Source organism: Lissotriton vulgaris, unplaced genomic scaffold (genome assembly GCF_964263255.1).
Source record: "Lissotriton vulgaris unplaced genomic scaffold, aLisVul1.2 SCAFFOLD_1101, whole genome shotgun sequence".
NCBI lineage: Eukaryota > Metazoa > Chordata > Amphibia > Caudata > Salamandridae > Lissotriton > Lissotriton vulgaris.
In genome coordinates, this window is record NW_028248148.1 from 212,271 (window position 1) to 238,277 (window position 26,007).

Sequence of the window (26,007 nt, forward strand, 5' to 3'; positions counted from 1 at the left end):
TGGCCCACCAGGGAGAGAGGCCAGTGTGCAGCAGGGGAGAGAGGCCTGTACTACCAGGGAGAGAGGCCAGTGTGCAGAGGGGAGAGAGGCCTCTCCTTCCGAGGAGAGAGGCCAGTGTGCAGCAGGGGAGAGAGGCCAGTGTGCGGCAGGGGAGAGAGGCCAGTGTGCGGCAGGGGAGAGAGGCCAGTGTACGACAGGGGAGAGGCCTGTGTGCGGCAGGGGAGAGAGGCCTGGCCCACCAGGGAGAGAGGCCAGTGTGCGTCAGGGGAAAGAGGCCAGTGTGCGGCAGGGGAGAGAGGCCTGTCCTACCAGGGAGAGAGGCCTGTGTGCGGCAGGGGAGAGAGGCCTGTCCTACCAGGGAGAGAGGCCAGTGTGCGGCAGGGGAGAGGCCAGTGTACGGCAGGGGAGAGGCCTGTCCTTCCGAGGAGAGAGGCCAGTGTGCAGCAGGGGAGAGAGGCCAGTGGGCGGCAGGGGAGAGAGGCCAGTGTGCGGCAGGGGAGAGAGGCCTGTCCTACCAGGGAGAGAGGCCAGTGTGCTGCAGGGGAGAGAGGCCAGTGTGCGGCAGGGGAGAGGGGCCAGTGTGCGGCAGGGGAGAGAGGCCTGTCCTACCAGGGAGAGAGGCCAGTGTGCGGCAGGGGAGAGAGGCCTGTCCTACCAGGGTGAGACGCCAGTGTGCGTCAGGGGAGAGGCCAGTGTACGGCAGGGGAGAGGCCTGTCCTACCAGGGAGAGAGGCCAGTGTGCAGCAGGGGAGAGAGGCCTCTCCTTCCGAGGAGAGAGGCCAGTGTGCAGCAGGGGAGAGAGGCCAGTGTGCGGCAGGGGAGAGAGGCCAGTGTGCGGCAGGGGAGAGAGGCCAGTGTACGACAGGGGAGAGGCCTGTCCTTCCGAGGAGAGAGGCCAGTGTGTGGCAGGGGAGCTAGAGAGGCCTGTCCTACCAGGGAGAGAGGCCAGTGTGCGTCAGGGGAAAGAGGCCAGTGTGCGGCAGGGGAGAGAGGCCTGTCCTACCAGGGAGAGAGGCCAGTGTGCGGCAGGGGAGAGAGGCCTGTCCTACCAGGGAGAGAGGCCAGTGTGCGGCAGGGGAAAGAGGCCTGTCCTACCAGGGAGAGAGGCCTGTGTGCAGCAGGGGAGAGAGGCCTGTCCTACCAGGGAGAGAGGCCAGTGTGCGGCAGGGGAGAGAGGCCTGTCCTACCAGGGAGAGAGACCAGTGTGCGGCAGGGGAGAGAGGCCTGTCCTACCAGGGTGAGAGGCCAGTAAGCGGCAGGGGAGAGAGGCCTGTCCTACCAGGGAGAGAGGCCTGTGTGCAGCAGGGGAGAGAGGCCAGTGTGCGTCAGGGTAGAGAGGCCAGTGTGCGACAGGGGAGAGAGGCCTGTCCTACCAGGGAGAGAGGCCAGTGTGCGGCAGGGGAGAGAGGCCTGTCCTACCAGGGAGAGAGGCCTGTCCTTCCGAGGAGAGAGGCCAGTGTGCAGCAGGGGAGAGAGGCCTGTCCTACCAGGGAGAGAGGCCAGTGTGCGGCAGGGGAGAGAGGCCTGTCCTACCAGGGAGAGAGGCCTGTCCTTCCGAGGAGAGAGGCCAGTGTGCTGCAGGGGAGAGAGGCCTGTCCTACCAGGGAGAGAGGCCAGTGTGCGGCAGGGGAGAGAGGCCTGTCCTACCAGGGAGAGAGGCCTGTGTGCAGCAGGGGAGAGAGGCCTGTCCTACCAGGGAGAGAGGCCAGTGTGCGGCAGGGGAGAGAGGCCTGTCCTACCAGGGAGAGAGGCCAGTGTGCGGCAGGGGAGAGAGGCCTGTCCTACCAGGGAGAGAGGCCAGTGTGCAGCAGGGGAGAGAGGCCAGTGTGCAGCAGGGGAGAGAGGCCTCTCCTTCCAAGGAGAGAGGCCAGTGTGCAGCAGGGGAGAGAGGCCTCTTCTTCCGAGGAGAGAGGCCAGTGTGCGTCAGGGGAGAGGCCAGTGTACGGCAGGGGAGAGGCCTGTCCTTCCGAGGAGAGAGGCCAGTGTGCGGCAGGGGAGCTAGAGAGGCCTGTCCTACCAGGGAGAGAGGCCAGTGTGCGTCAGGGGAAAGAGGCCAGTGTGCGGCAGGGGAGAGAGGCCTGTCCTACCAGGGAGAGAGGCCAGTGTGCGGCAGGGGAGAGAGGCCTGTCCTACCAGGGAGAGAGGCCTGTGTGCAGCAGGGGAGAGAGGCCTGTCCTACCAGGGAGAGAGGCCAGTGTGCGGCAGGGGAGAGAGGCCTGTCCTACCAGGGAGAGAGGCCAGTGTGCGGCAGGGGAGAGAGGCCTGTCCTACCAGGGAGAGGGGCCAGTGTGCGGCAGGGGAGAGAGGCCTGTCCTACCAGGGTGAGAGGCCAGTGTGCGTCAGGGGAGAGGCCAGTGTGCGGCAGGGGAGAGGCCTGTCCTTCCGAGGAGAGAGGCCAGTGTGCGGCAGGGGAGCTAGAGAGGCCTGTCCTACCAGGAAGAGAGGCCAGAGTGCGGCAGGGGAGAGAGGCCTGTCCTACCAGGGAGAGAGGCCTGTCCTTCCGAGGAGAGAGGCCAGTGTGCGGCAGGGGAGAGAGGCCTGTCCTACCAGGGAGAGAGGCCAGTGTGCGGCAGGGGAGCTAGAGAGGCCTGTCCTACCAGGAAGAGAGGCCAGAGTGCGGCAGGGGAGAGAGGCCTGTCCTTCCGATTGGGGAGAGGCCAGTGTGCGGCAGGGGAGAGAGGCCTGTCCTAGCAGGGGAGAGAGGCCTGTCCTTCCGAGGAGAGAGGCCAGTGTGCGGCAGGGGAGAGAGGCCTGTCCTACCAGGGAGAGAGGCCAGTGTGCGGCAGGGGAGAGAGGCCTGTCCTTCCGAGGAGAGAGGCCAGTGTGCGGCAGGGGAGAGAGGCCTGTCCTACCAGGGAGAGAGGCCAGTGTGCGGCAGGGGAGAGAGGCCTGGCCCACCAGGGAGAGAGGCCAGTGTGCGCAGGGGAGAGAGGCCTGTCCTACCAGGGAGAGAGGCCAGTGTGCGGCAGGGGAGAGAGGCCTGGCCCACCAGGGAGAGAGGCCAGTGTGCGCAGGGGAGAGAGGCCTGGCCCACCAGGGAGAGAGGCCAGTGTGCGGCAGGGGCGAGTGGCCTGTCCTACCAGGGAGAGAGGCCAGTGTGCGCAGGGGAGAGAGGCCTGGCCCACCAGGGAGAGAGACCAGTGTGCGCAGGGGAGAGAGGCCTGTCCTACCAGGGAGAGAGGCCTGTCCTTCCGAGGAGAGAGGCCAGTGTGCGGCCGGGGAGAGATGTGTGTGCGGCGGGGAAAGAGGCCCGAGAGAGGTCCGTGCAGCGCACTGAAACCAGATCCCACTGAGCCATCCAAGTCCTAGCCAGGTGTACGCTGCCGGGGCTGGCCTCGGGCCATGCAACCAGCCCTCAAAGCCCTCCCTTTCTTGTGGTGGGTGCACACGCTGCGGTAGCCAGTGTGGTTGCGTGCTCGCAGCAGCGTCCTCCGTGGTGTAGAGCCACCCTGCCCTTCCATTCTTTGTATCCGCAAACCACAAATAAACGGGCCAGGGTCGCACTGACCAGCGGCCGAGAGAGTAAAAAGAGTGGTGTCCCTCCCTGACAAGCAGCGCGCTGGGAAGGCCTCACACCACAGGCCCTCAAGCCAAGGGTTGAATTCCAAGGAGCCCAGCTGAGCTCTCATCCTTCCGCGGTCCTTACTGCAAGTGTCGTGGTGTGGGTCTAGACACCTGCGCTGTTTCAACCCAAGAGACACACGGGTCCAGTGTACAGGTGAAGAACTGGGCCAGGTTGAAGGGGATTGAGGCGGCGAGCCCACAGCACCCCCAGGAATCCTCTCTAGATTAGCGGCCTCGGTAGGGAAGCATGGCTGCGGCATTGATAGAGATATGTTCATTCATACGAGGGTGCACGCTGCCATATTAAAGGAGTACAAAGCGAGAGGGGAAACTCATGGGGGCTTGGAACCCCTGATCCCAGGGCTTGAAATTGAGAAATACAAGTGCAGGTACCCTGTACCAGAGTACCTGCTTGTTTCTGAGAAGTGCAGGTACTCTCCAATTGAAAGTATTACGTCACTCTTGAGAAGTGCAGGTACTCTCCAATCAAAAGTATTACGTCACGCTTGAGAAGTGCCGGTACTCTCCAATTAAAAGTATTACGTCGCTCTTGAGAAGTGCAGGTACTCTCCCTCTCAAAATAAAAAAGTGCTGGTACTCAGTACCGAACAGCACCGGCCCATTTAAAGCACTGCCTGAGCCCAAACCTCAGAGCCTAATCAAGCTACTGTAAAAAAAGGGTTCCAAAGACAACCGGTAACCAAAGACCCTTTTATGTTGCCCGGCAGTATCGCCTCTATGACCCACCAATATTAATCAATGAAGAAGCAGGCGCTGGAGACTGGAAGGCGGGAAACGAGGATTTTATTCTCTCCGGAGGAGAACACATCAATTCAGACAGCAAGTATCGTCACGAGGTGCTCTAACCACATCTCTGAGGCCTGGCCTCTTATACTAGGGTTTACGACCTTTATTGCACATAACACATTCTCGCAATACTTTAGAACTTGAAAGAACATCCTCGGAATCTCCCCTTCAGACCCGTTCCCACACACATTTACAGTTGAATTCCCCACCCCGGTCACAACAGGTGATAGTCGTCGCACAGCAGGGCATTCCGCCGATTCACGGAATGCATGGGGTTGATCGGATCTCATGGGGTGGGGGCTTTGATCGGTTCGGGGGTCTTTTGATGGAGAGGGGAAGCTTCCTACTGTACGGGGTAATAAACAGTATCCGCAGAGCCAGGTGGCGGCCTGGGAACAGGGAAGGCAAACGGGGGCAGAGGAAAAAGGGGTTTGTATCAGAAGGATCTGAGGCCATGAAAGGAATGAGGGGAGGTGTCGCGCTGGGAACAGGATGGGATTCCGTGGTGAAGCTGCGCTGAAGAGGGGTTTATGACCCGAGGCATGAGAGTGCGGGGGTTGTCAGCGTGCGGAGGAATGCTTGCGAGGTTAAGAGAGAGAGAGAGACGCGCTGGCTATTAGTGAGGGGCAGGGAGGCCATGGTGCTCAAAATGGCTGTCGCTTACGCGCACGAGTGGGCTTGGAAAGGGGCAAGATGGCGCCGATAATGTTCACTAAGTTTGTATTTATTTTTCACAGTCCTCCCTTTAACATTTCCAAGACATCTTGCTGGCCTATTTCCTATCTACCCCTATATGCAGTGATCATAAGTAAGGGAGAGGGGATTTAGGTGAAAGAACTGTACGTAAACACCACATTGTAAACATCATATTGAAAAAATCTCATCAGTTAGTAGGCGGGTTCATCGTTAAGTGGATTGCAGGAAAAGTCATTGTAATGCAATATCAGACTAGAATTACGTAGCGAGGGCGTTGGGTACAGATCAGAGAATAAGAACTGGTAAGTTATCATATGAGTAAGTCTTTTTTGTATACGGCGAGTGCGTAGTCAGTCCAATGGTGCTTAGGAGAGAAAGGAGAGACAGTAAAAATATCTGAGTTCTCGTTGTCTTTTGTCATCTTCTGTTGGCACTGTTAAGCACCTGGATTACAATTCGGTCCGTCAACAGGAATGTTCATGTGGATTGAGTCGTTGGAGGTCTGCGGGCAGGGGTACATTTTTGTCTTGTTTCGCCAGGCCTCATAGGAGCAATGCGTTACGGTTTTGGGGCAGGTGCATCTTCTTCCGTAATGCAGAGCATAGATTTTGCAATGGAAAATGCAATTTGTTCCAGAACTGTGAGATCTGTTCGTTCCTTGAGTCTCTGTGGTGGGCACTTCCTGTTGCTTCCATCATCTTCAGGGTGCTTGGTAGCGGGCCGAACCACAGACTTTGTTTATCTTTTCTTCGGGGGTGACCCTTGGTGGAGTTCTAGGTCACCGTTCTGGGATTTAACATAGTTCGTGGTCTACTTAGTCGGAGCTCCCCCCCCCTTTCTGACGCAGGGAGTACTCTTCTCTGGGTAGCTCAGTAGGTTTTGGAGGAATTTGGGAGTTCGGATGGAAAGGTGCGGGTGTGAACAGTCCTTATGGTAGGTCGGAGGAGGAGGGGATGGAGCAAGGCCAAGTCGGGGACAGATCAGGGGGAGGCGGAGAGTTTGCAACAGGCGAGTCCGTAACCATGTTCAGAGAGCGGGGACTCTTGGCACACGTTGATCATAGAGCAGGGGCTTCAGGTCAGCCCTTTCCTTAGCTTTGTTTGAAACAGTGCCTCGTCCGGCGTCTCCTTACTGCTGTGGTCTCGCCTCGGCCTCCGTCGCTGATGTTCCACAATCCGCAGTCAGGCCGCGTGCTCCCACATCCGGTCTCTTTCTCCTCCGACAGTGATACCCTTAAATGAGTTTTGAAAAGACAGTCTTTAGAGATTTTGCAGAAAAAGGTAATTACATAAGTCTATTTCTCTCCCAACACCAAGCAACTGGGGTAAGCACTCGCTACATTGGAGATTCTTGCGGCTAACGTATAAACAATTGATGATGGGTTTGCTGGATCCCTTACAATTTCCTTTCGCTGGCTAATTCTTTGGCGCTTTGATGATTATTTCGTTCATTTGTCATATGTCTAGTATAGTAGATGTCAGTTCTTCTGGCAGAGACCCATTTCCCTAGTACAAGTAACGTGCTATTCACCATAGTCTGATAGGCATCCTTCTGAGGGATGAACATAGGCTAAACAAGTCTGCATCACATAAAAGCATCTTATTTTCAACCATGCTTACTGCAACAAGTTCTTTCGTTTTTCAATCTAATTTTCAACTTTGCACACATCCTTCTAACTTTCTATATAAATCCTCGCGACCTGGTTACTACAAAAACTCGGGAGGGGTGGTTTGCAATAATTATTAAACTTATCCTCGGGGAAGGAGGGATCTTATGGATACCAAACTGGGGGCATTTGGGTAGATGGGGGTGCCTCGATCATTTCTTACAGCTTGGGGTACGGAGACAATTTTCAATGGGGATGGTCGCATTACCACAGACACATTTTTATCATAGGAGCCACTGACAAATAGTTCCCTGAGAGTGGGTCAAATTTAGGGAACCTTAGTCGTCTTACCTGTCCCTTTCCTATCGGTCAATTTAGATTTCATCCATATTTTAGTAGAAAAGGAGAGGTAGTAACGTGGTACCAATACAATTTTATTTAGGACAAATTTGCGCAAATACTTGTGGTATTTGGGGCCAATCAGGAGGTGCACCAGGTTCGCCAATTAGGTGCCAGTTGCTAGGAAGAGGGAAAGTGTGGAGGGGTGGAAGAGTGAGTGAGAGAGAGAGAGAGAGAGAGAGAGAGAGAGAGAGAGAGAGAGAGAGAGAGAGAGAGAGAGAGAGAGAGAGAGAGAGAGAGAGAGAGTAAGAGAGAGAGAGAGAGACAATAGGCCGAACAGTACACGTGTGGCATAGAGAATGACCGTGTATTGTTTGGGCTATTCAGTGCGTTACCCAACGTTAGATGTTTCGGGTCTGTGTTAGGAGGTAGGAAGCATGCAGTTTTGGGGCAGAAAAGCGTTAGATTTGGTAAAAAGGTCGTGAGAGCGTCCTTGTTGTGCCATTTTGTAGCGCTAGTCCGTCTTCATGCATCGGGCGTGACGTGGTTCCAGATCCCTTATGATACTCTAATCGGGATTCTAATGTAACCTGCAGAGGAAAAAGGGGGGAGAAATAGGGGAGGTAGGGGGACAACATTCGAACACATCAATTGTAAGGGCACGAAAATCCTTTACTTACCACATACTCGTACTTGTCTCTTCGGGATATAATCCCTTACGGTTCTGGTTTCTTAAAGTCATGGGGGCAGGCAATGTGATAGGTGGTTCATGGGGAGGTTCGAGGATGGCATTAAGGATCGTGTGTAGTGAAAAACGCTAAAAAGAGGAATCGGAGGTGCCTAGCGCGAGGTACCCGGTTTCGTAGATGTATCCGGTCATCGGGGTCCCTAAATCATTCCCAAAGCTGTGATGTTCTTAAGGCATACCAGTTCTTCGTTCAACTGTACCTTAGTACCTTCGACCACCATATCCTTATAACAATTTATCAATCACACCATTTTACTTTACCCACTCTCTGAAGTCGAGGTCCTTCTTCATACGTCAGTTCCTGAGCTTAGTCGCATATCTTGGAGGCAGCGTATCATACCTTCGATTTGACCATCAACCCAGGGCCGAACAACCATTTCTCGGATAACCTTAAAAAGAGAGCAGAACAGTTGCGCACAGAAAAACCCTCCCACCGATACCCGTATTTACAAAAGTACGCGAAGCCTATCCATAGCTTTTAAGACCTTTATTTGTAGAATTATTCAGTACGTAAAATGTGAGAGCGCAATTCATATTTTGGCCTGACATGTCGTCGATGGAAGCACATACAGTAGGGGGTTATTTTGTAGTACAAGAACATGTAAAAAAGGTCTAATTAATTATTTGTAAGTAACCAAAAAACATTTCATTGCGTGGCGAAGGAATCAGGGGCATTTCAGTTCATAGATGGAAACACAGTCAAGCTCATCGTAATCACATTTCCTAAATGCAAAACCGCGGGCGTGCATCATGAGCGACGTTATGTATCAGTTACAACAAATATCAAAAATAAATTGTTCATTGAAATCAACATTTTTACGGAACCCTTCTTAAATGTTCGTCAAGTGAACCCTCCTCCCTTTAACATCGAGTGCGCAATGGTTCGTATATATATATATATACATCTTAGTACATCCAGTTTCATTAGCTAAGGAATACCACGAGGCATCCGTTAGTTTCCATTGATACCAGCGCCATTTTGGGCGAGGCCGGTTTAGTCCGGAAGTAGCATCAGGGGCAAAATATCCCCGCCAATTGGCGGTTGGACCAGAGTCCCTTTCGGTAGTCCAAAAGAAAACTGTGCTAACAAAGGGGGCTGGTGGTGTGGACCGTCAATCAAGAGAGGGAGGGGGTAAAGTCTCTCTTACCAGGTCATGTTGATGTTCAGCCGGAACTTGCTCGAGTTCGTTAGCCCATAATGTTCCTGGGTGGTTCAGACGGAAGCTGATGCAGACACGAGAGCACCGCCATCTTGTTGCTGTGCCGTGGTTAATTCATTTGAGATCAATGCAACTGTTCCTCACCGGAAGCCTAAAGGGGCCGAGGGCTCTTGGGACTTTGGTAGAATCTTCAAAGTCGAGGGGATGTTTGTCGATGGTGGGGGCTTGCGCCCAGGTGGGCAAGCGCCCGAGTTGCAATTTTGGACAAAGTTACTCCAGCGGCCTAGACCCGCCTTTCGAGGGCCCAGACGCCATTTTGAGGCCCTGCAGCAACCTTTGCCGTATCCATCAGGAGTGGAGGAAAACTTCTTGTGATGGCGAAAAACAGAGCATCATGCGGTTGAAGCAGGACATTTTGGTTCGGGGCGCCAGGGTGCAGCGGTGGAGCCTTCGTCTGGGGAGGTAAGGGAGGCTCGTCTGTGCCGTCTCCCTCTCCTGGCGCATCCTACACCGTCCCTTGGAATCAGGGGCGCACATGATGACCACCCTACACCCCTGATTCCGACTCTTGGGGGACCACTGTACATCCGGTGCTCCGTAAATATGCCCATCGGACATTGTGTGTCCTGTACCACGCAAGTATACCAGCCGGGTCTTGTATATCCTGTACTGAGAAAATATACGAGTCGGGCATTGTGTGTCCTGTGTTGCGGAAATATGGCCGTCGCCCGGCTGGAGGACATCGGTGTCGGGCCAGGGCAGGGAAGCCTCCTACCTGTGGAGGTGGAAGAGGCTCGTCCGCATCGCCTCTTCCTCCCTGCCCACCCTGCATCCGTTCGATGGAGGAATTCGTGATGGCCGGACCAGGAGATACAAGGGAGGGGGTCACCTTCATCCGCCTCCTCCCTACTCGCGGTCCGGGGGACGCCATCCCTGGAAGGGCAATATGGGAAGACCATTTCATTGCCCGCTGTGTGGGGTCTCCAGTACCTTCTCGCCAGCAATCTCCTTTTGGGCTCATGGTTGCTGGCAGGCCCCGCCCCACACGTGCTATGTGTTTCGGATTGGCGGGACCATCGAACTGTTATATTTCGAGGACTTCCGGAGTGAGCATAACATGTTTTGTATTTTTCCTATTAGTCAAGTTTGCTTTTTAGAGAGTTCTACTAGTTATTCTATTTACTGTTGGTTGTGTGTTTTACCGTGATTAAATCCTAAGTTATATAATAGACGCTTGGCTTTCTTGAATCTTTTCTCTAACGGGGGGTTGTTTACACTGACCTGTAGTTGTGTTTGTTTTTCAGAGTGGGGGAGCAACAGAGAGCAATCAGTCCCAGAACTCTAACATGTCGTTAAAATTGGTCTGACGAAATCTGTGCCACCGAGCATAATCGAACGGGGTGGTCCTGTCTGTTCTGTCTGCACTAGTCTGATTGGTTTTTATCTCACGTCTTTTTCCTTTCTGTCGGTCCGTCCTTTCTGTCAACCCTCCATTCTTACCTATGCTTTGCAGAGTCGGGCATTGGGCTTTCCAGTGTCCAAGACATTTACAGAAAGCACATTGGTTTTGTTTTAAATCTGTCCGTCCTGTGCGTAATGTCGGGGGATTACCTTCGGGTCGTTGTGTTCCGGGGTTGGCTTGTCGGCACATCCCTTTACACCATTCGCTTTTCATGTCTACTCCTCGGGGCTGTGCCATCGCTGGTCCTTCCCTTTGCCTACTAGACGTTTGGAGGGTTGTCCGTCGTGTCCCTTCACTTTTTCTAAATTCGTCGCCTTCCCTTCGTTGCGTGGCTTCTTTGCGCCACATACCGAGACTATCGAGCATAATAGGTGTTGTTTCATTCCTACGAAGGGCTATTTCTACTGTTTCTATTTTGTCGAGATCAAAGGATCCTCTCAGTGGCCACTGTCTTTCTCGATCCCTTTTCGTATATTTATGCCACAGCTCACTATAGGCTATAGCAATTAATCCATGTTTCATGAACATGTCCTTATTAGGGGTGCCTTCCAGCGGAGCCGGATGGTTCATCTCTAATAAGCGGTCCGGGTTAAACAGGCTATTGACCAGTGGGGAGAAGACAGGCATGACGGATCGCAATGGGATAATAGTCAGCACTACCTATCTTATCACTGCGCGCAAAGACTAGACAGAATATTTCTATTCTACGTTGTTTGCACGCAGTGAATACCTCATGAACCAATTCTGAGCAATCAATCAATGTTAGGTCAAAAATAAAAAATCAATATGGTCAATGGGGAGAATAAGTAGGCTCGCAAAGGTTCGCGTCACCTACCTTTTCGCTATCTGCAAAGAGGGGACCTATTTTTCCCTGTTTGCAGACAGAGAATCTCCAGAAAACAATCTATAACAGTTAATCAATAGGGGGAAGGGGCAATTGTTCAGTGGGGGAGAAAGATAGGTCCGACGGGTGCGTACCTATCCTTCGCTGTTTATAAAGGGAGAGCCTGTTGTTTCTCCGTTTGTAGACAGTGAATCTCCAATAATTTAACAAAAAGTAATACTAGTATTTTCTCAACAATTATCAATCACTTCCTATTATCTGTCACTATCGCAATTTCGTCGTGTTTACACGACCTTACCCGGACCGCATGGGCAGTTTCTCGTCTTCCGAATCCAGCGCCCGATCGTCCTCTTCTCTTCGTACTTCTCGTGGCACTCCTGATGGTTCCCAGTCAGGACCGCAGATCACTCGAGAGAGGTCTGTTCGGAACCAGTGAAGTTCGGATGATCGGCTGTCAGACGAGGGTCTATCGGACAGGGTACCTTCCGATCGTTGCAGTTGTTCACTCTGTCGTCGGGACCTCTCCCACTGGATCCACGAGTCGCTGATGGACCCCACGTTTGGGACGCCAATTGTAAAAAAAGGGTTCCAAAGACAACCGGTAACCAAAGACCCTTTTATGTTGCCCGGCAGTATCGCCTCTATGACCCACCAATATTAATCAATGAAGAAGCAGGCGCTGGAGACTGGAAGGCGGGAAACGAGGATTTTATTCTCTCCGGAGGAGAACACATCAATTCAGACAGCAAGTATCGTCACGAGGTGCTCTAACCACATCTCTGAGGCCTGGCCTCTTATACTAGGGTTTACGACCTTTATTGCACATAACACATTCTCGCAATACTTTAGAACTTGAAAGAACATCCTCGGAATCTCCCCTTCAGACCCGTTCCCACACACATTTACAGTTGAATTCCCCACCCCGGTCACAACAGGTGATAGTCGTCGCACAGCAGGGCATTCCGCCGATTCACGGAATGCATGGGGTTGATCGGATCTCATGGGGTGGGGGCTTTGATCGGTTCGGGGGTCTTTTGATGGAGAGGGGAAGCTTCCTACTGTACAGGGTAATAAACAGTATCCGCAGAGCCAGGTGGCGGCCTGGGAACAGGGAAGGCAAACGGGGGCAGAGGAAAAAGGGGTTTGTATCAGAAGGATCTGAGGCCATGAAAGGAATGAGGGGAGGTGTCGCGCTGGGAACAGGATGGGATTCCGTGGTGAAGCTGCGCTGAAGAGGGGTTTATGACCCGAGGCATGAGAGTGCGGGGGTTGTCAGCGTGCGGAGGAATGCTTGCGAGGTTAAGAGAGAGAGAGAGACGCGCTGGCTATTAGTGAGGGGCAGGGAGGCCATGGTGCTCAAAATGGCTGTCGCTTACGCGCACGAGTGGGCTTGGAAAGGGGCAAGATGGCGCCGATAATGTTCACTAAGTTTGTATTTATTTTTCACACTACTTCCTCAGAAACAATTGAGAACTGAGCTCCTTTCATTGGGATACAGTTGCCATGGAAGGCTCCAGCTTTCCTGTCAATCTCAATTCCCCTCTCAATGAATGGACGCATAAAAGCTGCCCGTCTCTCTGAAGTGCCTCAGTGCAAGGACCACACAAGGACGTGACCCATGGTCGGTGTTTAATCTGAGCCGGTGGTCGCAGATGGGCCCACCAGCACTCCAGTTTGACAACCAGCACTCACTTTTCCTCATCAGACTTTGATCCAGAGTAGGAGAGAGACATGCCCAAAAGAAGGAAAGGAGGAGGAAGAGAAAGATGGAGAAACAGTGACAAACCGAGAAAGCAGGGATACAAAATAACCTGCAGTAGCAGCCTTGATACTTAGCGATCCTGACACTCTTCAGTGCTGGCTATGGATATCTGAGAAAATCTTTGGGCCCTGGTGTGAGAAGTTGGCCTGGTATATGATGTCCACTATTCTAGTGGCACCCTGTATCAGTCCAAACAACCCTTATGGTGATGGTTGTAAAGTCAACCTTATAGACCAGCAATGCTAGTGGTAGCATGGACAAAGCAGTCTTAGGCTAAGACTCCAAAGAGCAAGTGAAGCCAATTGTTTTACCAATTATAATCCCTTGAATATCAAATGAAAGGACACCACACAAGGTATATATCAAATATATGTGTATTTATTACTAACACAACCCCTCTGCACAAGTTACTCAATAAGCACACTATAAGTTGCACAAATACAATTCTGCCCTAGAGACCTCACGAACCATATACTAAGTAAGTGGTATAAGAACCACTTCAGGAAAGGTGAATAGGCCTAGGGCCTAGAGAATCGCTGGGGCTACACTAGGCCTACACTGGACAAACAAAGGTTAGGAAGTAGGAGTCTCACAGGATGCGTGTGCAGTGTCTAAACACACATGCAAGTTACCATAGAGTTATAATGGGAACGTAAAAGTTACAAAGTAGTAGATTTCGGACACTTCCGGATGGACTACGGGAAAGCCCTGTTAAACTAGGACACTTGGATAGTTAATACCCACGGGAGCACCGGAGTACTCGAGTTACCTCACCCAGGGAAGCCAGGTGCATAGGTGTTCTTTTGTGTCGGGTTTCGTCGCTGAATCCTTTGGGGAGCTGCAAGAAAGTGCTGCAGGCAACCAGGAGGAAAGTGTCCGGGTGGATCGGAGTTGAGAAGAACCTGAAAGCAGAAGGGACAGAGTCTGGGTCACTAGCCAGTGACCAGGAAGGAACCAGGAAGGAACCAGGCGATGTCGAGATGCAATCAGGTGAAGAGGTGAAGCTTGTCTCTGCAGCCACTAGATCCTGGAGGCGTCGAAGACAACCAGGATCTAGCTGTTGGCGGTGTCGGTATCCGGATTGGACCCAACAAACCTTTACAAATGCAATCCACACAAGATGGGAAGATTGGCTTCTGTTCAGACCAGCAAGGTCTGGGGAGCTTCTCCTTCGCAGGGAAACTGGAGCAAGACTAGAGCAACCAGGCAAGTATTGTTGATTCAAAGATTCGTCTTTGTAGGGCTCAGTAGCCAACGGGCTAGCAACCGGGAAGACGCGTAGAGCTGAAATGCAGGAGCGGGCACCACGCGGCACTCATGGAGTGTGGAGGGCTGAGCTTTGGTGCAAATGCTGCTCAGGGCTGGGGCTTCTCAAACCCCAATGCACAACTTCGAGGGTACCTCTGAAGCTACACGGTTAGCAAAAAGCAAGTAGTCCAGGATGTCCGGTCCCACGCCTCTCATGTCCGCAACAGGTCTCAGCTTTGCTGTGGATGTGGATCGGAGTCGGGCAAGTCTGGTAGTCCAGTTCCTGAGTTGCTGAGTCTTCGGGATCCTGCAGGAGGGTCGACAAAGCAAACCGGCAAGTTACTGGTGGTTCTTTTTTGCACAGGGTGGTCACTCCTTGACCACTAGGGAGATGTCTTCAGTCTTCCAGTCGATATGGAACGTCGAAGGTCTAAGAGTTCATTTCAGAGTTTCTTTCCAGGATAATCTCCTCTAGACACAGCTCCTAACTTTACACCAAACTAAGGGGCTGGATTACCTGCTAGGTCCCTCCTATGGGTGGAACCTGAGAAGGGGGTGGTTACACCCCTTTCTCTTTGTCCAGTTTCGCGCCAGAGCTGGGGCTGGAGTGCCCCAGCAACTGGTTTGAACCAGGCTATGCATGGAGCACCTTGTGTGCCCCAGGCAGTGTCTGGAAAAGCATCTTTCCATTGAACCCACCCTGCCCCAATCCACTAGAGGCTGTCTGGGGAGGTGCTAGCACCTCCCTCGACAGGAAACATATTGTCAAGGCCTACCCTGCTGGAGTTTCGTCCAGCAGCAGGAGGTCAGACTCGTGTCTGTGGCAGCAGCATCCATTTTGTTATGCTGATGCTCTGCTTAACTTTAACCGGGTAAAGCACTAACTACATGTCTTCTCCCTCTAGAAGGGTGGAATGCTACCCCCGCCGCCAGGACTGGGGGGGGGGGGTTAGTATTCCAAAGTGTTTGACACCTTACACGCTTACACAACATGTTTTGATAAAACCAAACCAAAGTTATTATTAGCCGCAAGGATTATAATGCACTTAAGAGTATATGGTATGGCTATATCATAGAACAGCTATAAGGACATGGTTCCGAAAGCTGCAGACAGGCTCAGCTCATGCTAGAGCACCATCTCACATAAAACCAAGCACTCTGCCTTCAGGATTGTCAAGGCCTGCCATAGGAGTGATCTATAGGTATATATGTGTCTATATATAAGGGTAGATATAGGAATACTATATCTAACCAAGGGGTGATTACACCACCTTGCCCAAGCTGAGTGTTCAGCCTGTGGTGTCAGTTTGGATGGCCAGCCAGGGGTGGCATAATTCATGCTGCAGCCCCTGGTAGGCCTTGGATGCACCTATGCCCTGGGTACCTATGGTACACTATACAGGGGCTCACAAGGTGACCAATATACAATTAGATGTGTACCTAAAGTACATGGAGTCCATTTTACAGAGAGAGAGCAGATAGCCTGGGGCCCTGGATAGCAGGATCCCAGGCCAACTAAGTAAAAAACCAGCTAAACGCTAGGCAAAAAGTTGGGGTAACCATATAGTCAGATATCCACCTTCCTACACAACCCCCCCACACGAACGGAGATAAGGCTATCCTTGACCAGGTAAGCCTATATTGCCTAAGTGGCCATATAAGGAAGTACCTGCACTAGCATGGTTACCCCCTATCTCATGGTCCGCTAAGTAATCCCTTTCCCTAAGGGTATCATAGGGTCTCCACCTTAGGGAATCTCTACCTGTGGTGTGTTTTGGCAAAGTAAAAGGCTGGTGTTGAGATGGAGTACTGAAGTGAGGTTCCTCTAAGGTAGGTCTCAGCTTCCTCCAAACACTTTCCACCATGTATGCCTTTCTTTCCATGACTGAGTTGCACTATGTTCTCAGGGTCAACCTCTGGCTACCTACAGCTGGAGGTTGGGTCCCTTTTGTTGGACCACTAGAGGGACAGGTCAGGTTTGGGGTCATTAGGTCCCAGGTTTTGTTGTGCCCAACAGAGTTCATCTGGGGGAGGTTCCTACCTAAGGGCAAGGGAGATCCCTCAGAAGTTTTTGGAATTTTCATCTTGCTAGGGCTACTAGCTTTGGTGCCCCATGTCTGCTGATGGGGGTGTTCCTGTGGACAGGGGGCCCTTTGGGGTCCACTGGCCTCCCTGACCTCTACGGCCCTGGGCTGACTGAGGCAGGGTAGAGAGGGGTAGGTTACCTGCTCCAGACTGGGTCCCACCTTGGAAGGGCCCACTGACATCAGGGGCTCTGCCAGGCTAGGCCCGACTACCTCTGGAGCAGTTCCTTCACAAGGGGTAGGGTCAGTTCCCTGAGGAGGCTGACTCTCACCTAATGTCTGGTGGGAGGGAGACTTTTCTTCCTCCCCAATACTCTCTGTCTGTGTGGAGTGATCCATAGTTTCAGGCTTCACAACACTAAAATCTGTTTGAGTTTGGGCTGTGACCATCACAGCCCTGCCAACCTTTTCAGGGAAGACGTTTGCTTGAGCTTGGGCTGTGACCATCACAGCCCTTCCAACCTTTTCAGGGAGTATCTCTGCTTGAGCTGGGGCTGCGACCATCACAGCCCCACTAACCTTTTCAGGAAGGCCTACCATTTTGCAATGGGTTTCTTGTTCTACCTCAGCCCAGGCTGAGATCTTTAGATCATTTCCCAGTAGACAATCTACAGGCAAGTTTGTAGACACTGCCACTCTCTTTGGGCCAGTGACACCTCCCCAGCTGAGATTTACTACTGGCACGGGATGATCTTTCTGCACTCCATCAATATTGATCACCTGGTATGTGAACCCAGGTAAAAGTTGTCCTGAGGGGACTAGACTGTCAGTCACCATAGTGATGCTAGCCCCTGTGTCTCTATAGTCTTCAACTTTCTGACCATTGATGATGGACTCCTGTCTGTACTTGCCCAAGGTATTGGGACAAGCAGTGAAGTTGTAAACCCCATGCCATCCTCACAGACTAGAGTTTCTGTTTCAGGGGACCTGGTTAGGCCAGAGTCCACCTGAGTTCCCCAAATATACCCAGCCACAGTTTGGGGGTACTCCCACCACCTGGGGATTACTACTAATAGTAACAGGAGGTTTTGGAGTGTTACTTGGAGGACTATTTTCCTTATTGTTGGCCTTGGGGCAACTGCTGTCAGTTTTCCAATGGCCAGGCTGCTTACAGACATGGCAATAAGGTTTCTTGAGGGTAGAGCAGAGGTCTTCAAACTTTTTTACTCTGAGCCCCCCTAAGCAAAATGTTTTGAGGTCGGGGCCCCCCTCCAAAACTTTTTGGGAAGGATTGGGGGAGCGGGAGGGACATGGCTGCGTGCAGGGAGCGGGGCTTATGAGATGATTTCAGGAATACATTTTCTATAGCTCATGAACCGCACCAAATATGAGACTTATAAAACAACAAATGCATCAAACAAAAACAGATATCCCAAACAAACTACTCCCCATATTTGGGGTGTTGTGAGCCCCTCATACTCTTTGACCCCAATGCAACAATACCTGCTGTACTTATAATAACTGCAGTCCTGAGTAGCAGGCTATCTCCTCTGCCTCTTTTACCTCGTCCCCACCATGATGGACCATCACCTCTGTCCTAATGCTTGAAAGAACAGTAGGCTCTGATGCCCCTTTTTAGGTCTCGCTGGTACTGCATCCGAAGGATGCGTCCAGCTGGAGACTTATAGCTGCCCGTCTCGGGGGAATGAGGGACAAGAGGGTGCCACGCGCTTCTCTTGTGCTGGATTTGACTGCGTGCACGCGCACCCACATTCACGCATGCGCACATACACAGCCACACGCATACACAGCCACACGCATACACAGGCACACACACACCCCCCCGTCGCCACCGCACCTACGCACACACTAGCGCACCTACACGCACACACAGAGACACCCCACACACACACCAGCGCACCTACACACACGCACGCACGCACACATACAAAGATCCCCCTCCCCCCGCCGCCACTGCCGCCATCGCACACATACACACACACACACACACAAGCGCACCCCCCTCTCCCCTAGAACTAAGCCCCACTTACCGCCATTCGGGACTTCTGTAGCCGGGGCTCTCCCTCGGGCATGGGAGCCCTGCTCTCAGGCACTCCGTGGGCGCGTGCGCGGGACTTCCGAAGACGGAAGTCCCGCCCAAAGGAACTGGCTCAAACGCGCATGCGCAGTGACCAGACGATAGCAAAATCATTTTCACTGTCACCATCATGCCCCATCGTCAGGATACCGCCCACAGATTGGGTTCGAAGGACAACCAGAACTTGCTGTCTGCCTGGCAGTCTTGGAACAACAGAGTCTCCTATTGTCAGACTGGATGCCTTCACTCGTCATTGTTGATTAGTTTATTCATTTCCTTTTGGTAATTTTCTCGTACTCCAGATCTGGCATTCAGCAGGAGTGGTGTGATATTGAGTCTCTTTCCACCCAAAGCACTGTTGACTTGGAGTTTTTCGGGTGGGACTGTGAGGTGTCTGGCGATTATTCTTTTTAGAACGGTGTATCGTTCATTCTGCATGCTAAGAATTGGCTTTTGCGATGCAGACCACCTTGGCTAAGGTTTGCATAGACCATTTCCCTGCAGCCACCTCAGTGTGATTATGTGGTGTTTTATGCATTGCGACCGAAGTCGTCTGCTAATACCCGACTCTGGAATAGAAGTCCATCGGTGAGGAATTTGTGGAGTGGCCACACATGACTATTGTTTTCTTTTTATTTTGGGGATCGTTTCCTCTGCTGCAGTTTTGTTCATTACCCCCAGTTATGGGTATATTGAGTAATCCTCAATTAGTACCAACACATGTTTGCTGTCAGGCAAACTCCTAAAGTCAGCACTGGTTTTGATCCAGGGGCCTTCAGGTATTGCCTCAGTGATGACGAACGTTGGAGATTCTGATTGGCTGGTGGCCTGGCACATCCTGTTCCACTTTGTCATATAGATGAGGAAACCTGTTTTTGATTTGTATGAGGCTCTTAGTCTTAACTGTACCCTGATGACCATTGTTGGCAAGGTGTACCACTCGCATTTTCATCTCGTTGTGGTTCACCAGTCAAATTCCATGGAGGAGGCATTCATCTGGTGATTCTGCAAGCTCATAAATGTTCATGAAGGAGGGACCTCTGAATTTGTTGTACTTCCCCAGTCCTCTGGAATAAGTTGTTACTAAGGGAGGACCACCGCCCGCCTCTCACTGCATGGACGGCCACCTTTAAGCAGTCCTCGAATTCTGTGATCTGTTGAATTTCTTCTAAAGATATTGGCAGAGGCATCAAGCTTTCCATTTAGGTACTCCTCAGTGTCCGGACCTCAGTCTTCTTCCTCAGGGCACACCCCTCACCCCCTCACCCTCACAACCCTCTCACCCTCACACACCCTCATCCTCACACCCGCTCCCTCACACCACCTCACCCTAACACCCCCTCACCCTAACACCCCCTCACCCTCACACCCCCTCACCCTCACACCCCCTCACCCTAACACCCCCTCACCCTAACACCCCCTCACCCTAACACCCCCTCACCCTCACACCCCCTCACCCTCACCCCCCTCACCCTAACACCCCCTCACCCTCACGCTCACACCCCTCACCCTAACACCCCCTCACCCTAACACCCCCTCACCCCCCCTCACCCTAACACCCCCTCACCCTCACACCCCCTCACCCTCACGCCCCTCACCCCCCTCACACCCCCTCACCCTCACCCTCACACCCCCTCACCCTAACACCCCCTCACCCTAACACACCCTCACCCTAACCCCCCTCACCCCCCCTCACCCTAACACCCCCTCACCCTCACACCCCCTCACGCTCACACCCCCTCACCCTAACACCCCCTCACCCCCCCTCATCCCCCCTCACCCTAACACCCCCTCACCCTCACACCCCCTCACCCTCACCCTCACACCCCCCTCACACCCCCTCACACCCTCACACCCCCTCACCCTCACCCCCCTCACCCTCCCTCACCCTCACACCCCCTCACCCTCACTCACCCTCACACCCCCTCACCCTCACACCCCATCACCCCCCTCACACACCCTCACCCCCCTCACACCCCCTCACCCTCACCCCCCTCACCCTCACCCCCCTCACACCCCTCACCCTCTCACCCCCTCACCCTCACACCCCCTCACCCTCACACCCCCTCACCCTCACACCCCCTCACCCCACACCCCCCTCACCCTCACACCCCCTCACCCTCACCCCCCTCACACCCTCAACCCCCCTCACCCCCCTCACACCCCTCACACCCCCTCACTCCCTCACACCCCCACCCCTCACCCACACACACCCTCACCCTCACACCCCCTAACCCTCACACCCCCTCTCCCTCTGTGCAACCATTCAACAACTGGTTCGAATATGTTCTGTCAATGTTTCAAGCTTTATTACAAATGTAACAAAAAGATGTTAAATTTTCACTTCTGTTCTTGGATTTTCGTCACAATAAAATACTCTGAACATAATCTTCACAAAAGTTATTTACAAAAGTTTAAGCTATTGCCATTATAAATTACAATAACTTATTTAAGTATTAATTATTTGAAAAAATTAACAGCCATTGTTATTTGTAATATCAATACATCTAAGTCACGTAAATACAACACATATTGCATTAAAAAATGCTATAGGTGTCGCATTTGCGAAAGTTATAACTATTAGCATTGTAAATGACATAGCTATTAATTTAGCTATTTTCAAAAACAAAACATAAATCAAAAATGTGTCATTTACAATACCAATAGCTCAAACTTTCCTAATGCGAGACCTATTGCATTGTAAATGCTTGTTTTAAAGGTAGACCGTCATACTTGTGATGCAGTGGGCCCACCAAATTCCTGGCCCCCAGTCCTGCTGCATCTGCTCCTTTATGATAACCAGCAGTGGCCACTTACACACTTGGCTCATCAACGAGGACAAGGGGAACCCATTAAATCACTCGGGACCATGGGTAGCAAGTATTTATCAAAACAACAAGTGGTCCTGAGCATACTAAGATAACAAAAAATAATAGATATAGATCACAATGGAATTCTATACAGTTTAGGATTCCTTGACCAGCCGGCCAGGGAATATTTATTAGTTCAATTGTTTAGGATCTCAGAGATACAAAAATTAACCCCAATAGTTAGGGTTAAATTGGGGCACAATCCTGTGCCATATAGAGAAGAGCAAGACAAGGGGGTAAAGGTAAGTGAAAGAAAGTTATCAGGCAAACACAAGTGAGCTAGCAGGTCACTGACATTAAATATACGTTTGCAGTGTATCCTGGAGTCATTCATACAAACAATGGTATCATATAAGTACATGTATGAACTGCTCTGAGTCGACGTTTCGATCCCTAGCTCGAGTATCACAGGATCATCATCAGGACAAGAAATTAATATTGCCTGAAAGTAATTATTTATAACACCTGTTTAGAAAAAAGAAATGAAGAAGGGAGAGAAACATAGAAATACATAGTCATTGTTTGTATAATCAATGCTCACATTGTACCAACAGACTTTTCATTCGGAAACGCAGTGGTCGGTGTTACCATAAGGCGTGCGTATTCCGTGCAAAACCCTCTAAAAAGCATGCACTTACTGTGGGCGGTCAGGACTGGTGGGGTGAAGTGTCCGTGACGGGGCACATTAGAATTGTGAACCAGAGTGGTGGAGGGAATTGGGTAAGCCGTGAGTAGGTGAGGCTTGTGTTGGTGGGAAGTATCAGGGCTTGGGGTGAGCCTGAGGAACCTTCCAGGTGCTCGCCCGGGGTATTTTGGGCTTCGATTGAGAAGGACCTTTTACGGGGAGAGCTCGTGATTCTGTTGTAATTACGGAACTTGATGTTGGGTCTGGGTACCTTGGATGGGTGCACCATAATTCAGATTGTTATTCCATCTGAGATTCTAGTACAGTGATTCAGCGTAGGTGCCCCGTAATTCAGATTGCACTTTCATCTGAGGGTCTGTGGGCGCGCAGGTCCGGGTTGAATGGCAGAGCTCAATCTAAAAATTAATAAGAAAGGGGTTTGTATACTTTTACTGGGTGCATACACGTTATGGGTGTTGCCAAAGTGAGAGACTTGGATGGGTTACCTTCTGGGTTGCAATGAGTTAATTACTGACGAAGTCACATTACTTAGATGTGTTCAGTTTAAGAAGCGTCTGCAGCTCCGCAATTATATGCTATAAAACGGAAGAGAGAAAGCTGTGATTACTTTACATTGACTTCCGCTAGTAATATCAAGGGGTGTCGAGTGGGCTGCAATTACCCTCGTGTGGTGGGGAAAAAACATCGAGGTGGCATAGGTCCGAGGTAGTTACTGGTAGTACTGTCTACTGAATATTGGAGCGCGACACGTTGGTCGATCTGTAAAGAAAATTGCGGAGGGACACAATTAATTAATTTAAAGGACAAGTAAAAGGTTTGTGGGGGGAGCAGGCGGATCACGTTATTTTACCAGATGCCTCCCGGGCGGGAGCGCTGTCTTCGCAGTGGAGCCGGGTCGGGGATTTCGGCCAGGTAGATAACTGGTCCGCTGTGGGGTAACGGAAAAGGCGGTTAGATTCTGGCATGTTTCCAGAATGGAAGCGTCCTAGTCAGGATAGAAAATGGAATGTGGCGGGCTTACCGGTGGGTAAGCAAACATGGGCCTCTCTAAATTAATTGGACCTGCATTTAAAGGGTTAAACAGAAGTGAAGACTGGACAACCCTGTTATAAGCTGGCTCAAAATGTCCGCCCCGCGGGCAATGAAGCCACTATGTCGTCTGGCCTCCCCTGTCACATGACTTGTGACAAACCAATCCCCACGCACCCTCCTCAATCACATGGTCGCCTCTGCAACCAATACTAAGGTTGCCTACCAAAGCATCCGGAAGGGTCTGACCGAGAGCAGCCTCAGCGACCGGCAACTACGGAGAACTTCTGTCTCCCACCGGTAAGCCCGCCACATTCCATTTTCTATCCTGACTAGGACGCTTCCGTTCTGGAAACATGCCAGAATCTAACCGCCTTTTCCGTTACCCCACAGCGGACCAGTTATCTACCTGGCCGAAATCCCCGACCCGGCTCCATTGCGAAGACAGCGCTCCCGCCCGGGAGGCATCTGGTAAAATAACGTGATCCGCCTGCTCCCCCCACAAACCTTTTACTTGTCCTTTAAATTAATTAATTGTGTCCCTCCGCAATTTTCTTTACAGATCGACCAACGTGTCGCGCTCCAATATTCAGTAGACAGTACTACCAGTAACTACCTCGGACCTATGCCACCTCGATGTTTTTTCCCCACCACACGAGGGTAATTGCAGCCCACTCGACACCCCTTGATATTACTAGCGGAAGTCAATGTAAAGTAATCACAGCTTTCTCTCTTCCGTTTTATAGCATATAATTGCGGAGCTGCAGACGCTTCTTAAACTGAACACATCTAAGTAATGTGACTTCGTCAGTAATTAACTCATTGCAACCCAGAAGGTAACCCATCCAAGTCTCTCACTTTGGCAACACCCATAACGTGTATGCACCCAGTAAAAGTATACAAACCCCTTTCTTATTAATTTTTAGATTGAGCTCTGCCATTCAACCCGGATCTGCGCGCCCACAGACCCTCAGATGAAAGTGCAATCTGAATTACGGGGCACCTACGCTTAATCACTGTACTAGAATCTCAGATGGAATAACAATCTGAATTATGGTGCACCCATCCAAGGTACCCAGACCCAACATCAAGTTCCGTAATTACAACAGAATCACGAGCTCTCCCCGTAAAAGGTCCTTCTCAATCGAAGCCCAAAATACCCCGGGCGAGCACCTGGAAGGTTCCTCAGGCTCACCCCAAGCCCTGATACTTCCCACCAACACAAGCCTCACCTACTCACGGCTTACCCAATTCCCTCCACCACTCTGGTTCACAGTTCTAATGTGCCCCGTCACGGACACTTCACCCCACCAGTCCTGACCGCCCACAGTAAGTGCATGCTTTTTAGAGGGTTTTGCACGGAATACGCACGCCTTATGGTAACACCGACCACTGCGTTTCCGAATGAAAAGTCTGTTGGTACAATGTGAGCATTGATTATACAAACAATGACTATGTATTTCTATGTTTCTCTCCCTTCTTCGTTTCTTTTTTCTAAACAGGTGTTATAAATAATTACTTTCAGGCAATATTAATTTCTTGTCCTGATGATGATCCCGTGATACTCGAGCTAGGGATCGAAACGTCGACCTCAGAGCAGTTCATACATGTACTTATATGATACCATTGTTTGTATGAATGACTCCAGGATACACTGCTAACGTATATTTAATGTCAGTGACCTGCTAGCTCACTTGTGTTTGCCTGATAACTTTCTTTCACTTACCTTTACCCCCTTGTCTTGCTCTTCTCTATATGGCACAGGATTGTGCCCCAATTTAACCCTAACTATTGGGGTTAATTTTTGTATCTCTGAGATCCTAAACAATTGAACTAATAAATATTCCCTGGCCGGCTGGTCAAGGAATCCTAAACTGTGTAGAATTCCATTGTGATCAATATCTATTATTTTTTGTTATCTTAGTATGCTCAGGACCACTTGTTGTTTTGATAAATACTTGCTACCCATGGTCCCGAGTGATTTAATGGGTTCCCCTTGTCCTCGTTGATGAATTAAGCGCAATCGCATGACTGCAGGGGTTTTTCTTTAAACCTTTTCCCTCGTGTTCACGAGGGTGGGCACCCTAGTGCCTACTCACTACCTTCTAATATCTCTAATCTATACCCTCTCATTTTGTATAGTTATGTCAGCACATGCTCCCTTGTACACTGCAGAGTATCTTAAACAACTCTGTTCCGGCCCTTCCTTACTTTCTGATACCCCTGATGTACCAACAGTCACCAATTCCTCTTTACCTGAGCAATTAGAAAAACTCAAAAAGAAGCAAGTACGATTGCAACTTATGGTTCTTATGCTCACAGATTATCTCAAAGCAGATGTAATTCCATTAGGCCTTCAGGTTCGTAACATCCCGGGAATCTTCACAGACAACCCCAAATACATATCTAATTTTAGCTACATAGGAACTACATGCTCCAGACATTGGTTAGCGCTAGGGATTGATATAGCCTCAGAGACCCTAAAGACGCTAGAAACCGAAATAAGTGATCTATTGAAACAAATCAATGACTCTGACCCCACCTCAGACTGTAAAAAACTACTAGAACAGGTAGAAAAAACAGTAGCGGAATTTCACCGCATTGAGCAGAACAAAAAATCGAACAAAATCAAGAAGGACATAAAAAATTATAACGTTGAAAATACTTATCCTTATCTTCAAAAAGACTTCTATGTCAATAGACCCCAATTCAATCCCAATAGCAGACCCTGGGGCAGGTACAACAGGCGCCAAAACATAGTTGGTTTCTCTGAGACTTCAGAAGAATCGTCTGATAACTCAGACCCCGGTGAAGGTGGCAATAACGCAAGACGAGGTGGTGGAGCCCAAACTAATTTTTTATCAAGAGGCCAACCCAACACCCCCCAAAGAGGCAGGGTCAAGAAAACGCAACGATGGGTCAACCCCCCAGGAGAACGCAGGACCAGAAACAATTTCTACCAGTGGTAAATCAAATTGCCACTGAAAGTTCCCCACCCTCCAGTACGAGTACATCAGAATTAATACCAATTTTTAATCTATCCAGTCATCAATTGAATGATACTGAGACAGCCTTATTAAAGAAAGGCCTTTCCTTTGTACCCA

The 26,007-nt window shown here is 50.9% G+C and overlaps 1 long non-coding RNA gene across 1 annotated transcript; it reads right to left on the minus strand.

Moving 5' to 3' along the window:
* Positions 1-22,197: 22,197 nt before the first annotated feature.
* LOC147664918 (uncharacterized) lies at positions 22,198-22,564 on the minus strand. Its single transcript, XR_015305080.1, has 3 exons — positions 22,536-22,564; positions 22,360-22,449; positions 22,198-22,269 (listed from the first exon to the last, which is right to left on the minus strand). It is a non-coding gene; the product is annotated as an uncharacterized LOC147664918 (long non-coding RNA).
* Between the last annotated feature and the right edge of the window lie 3,443 nt (positions 22,565-26,007).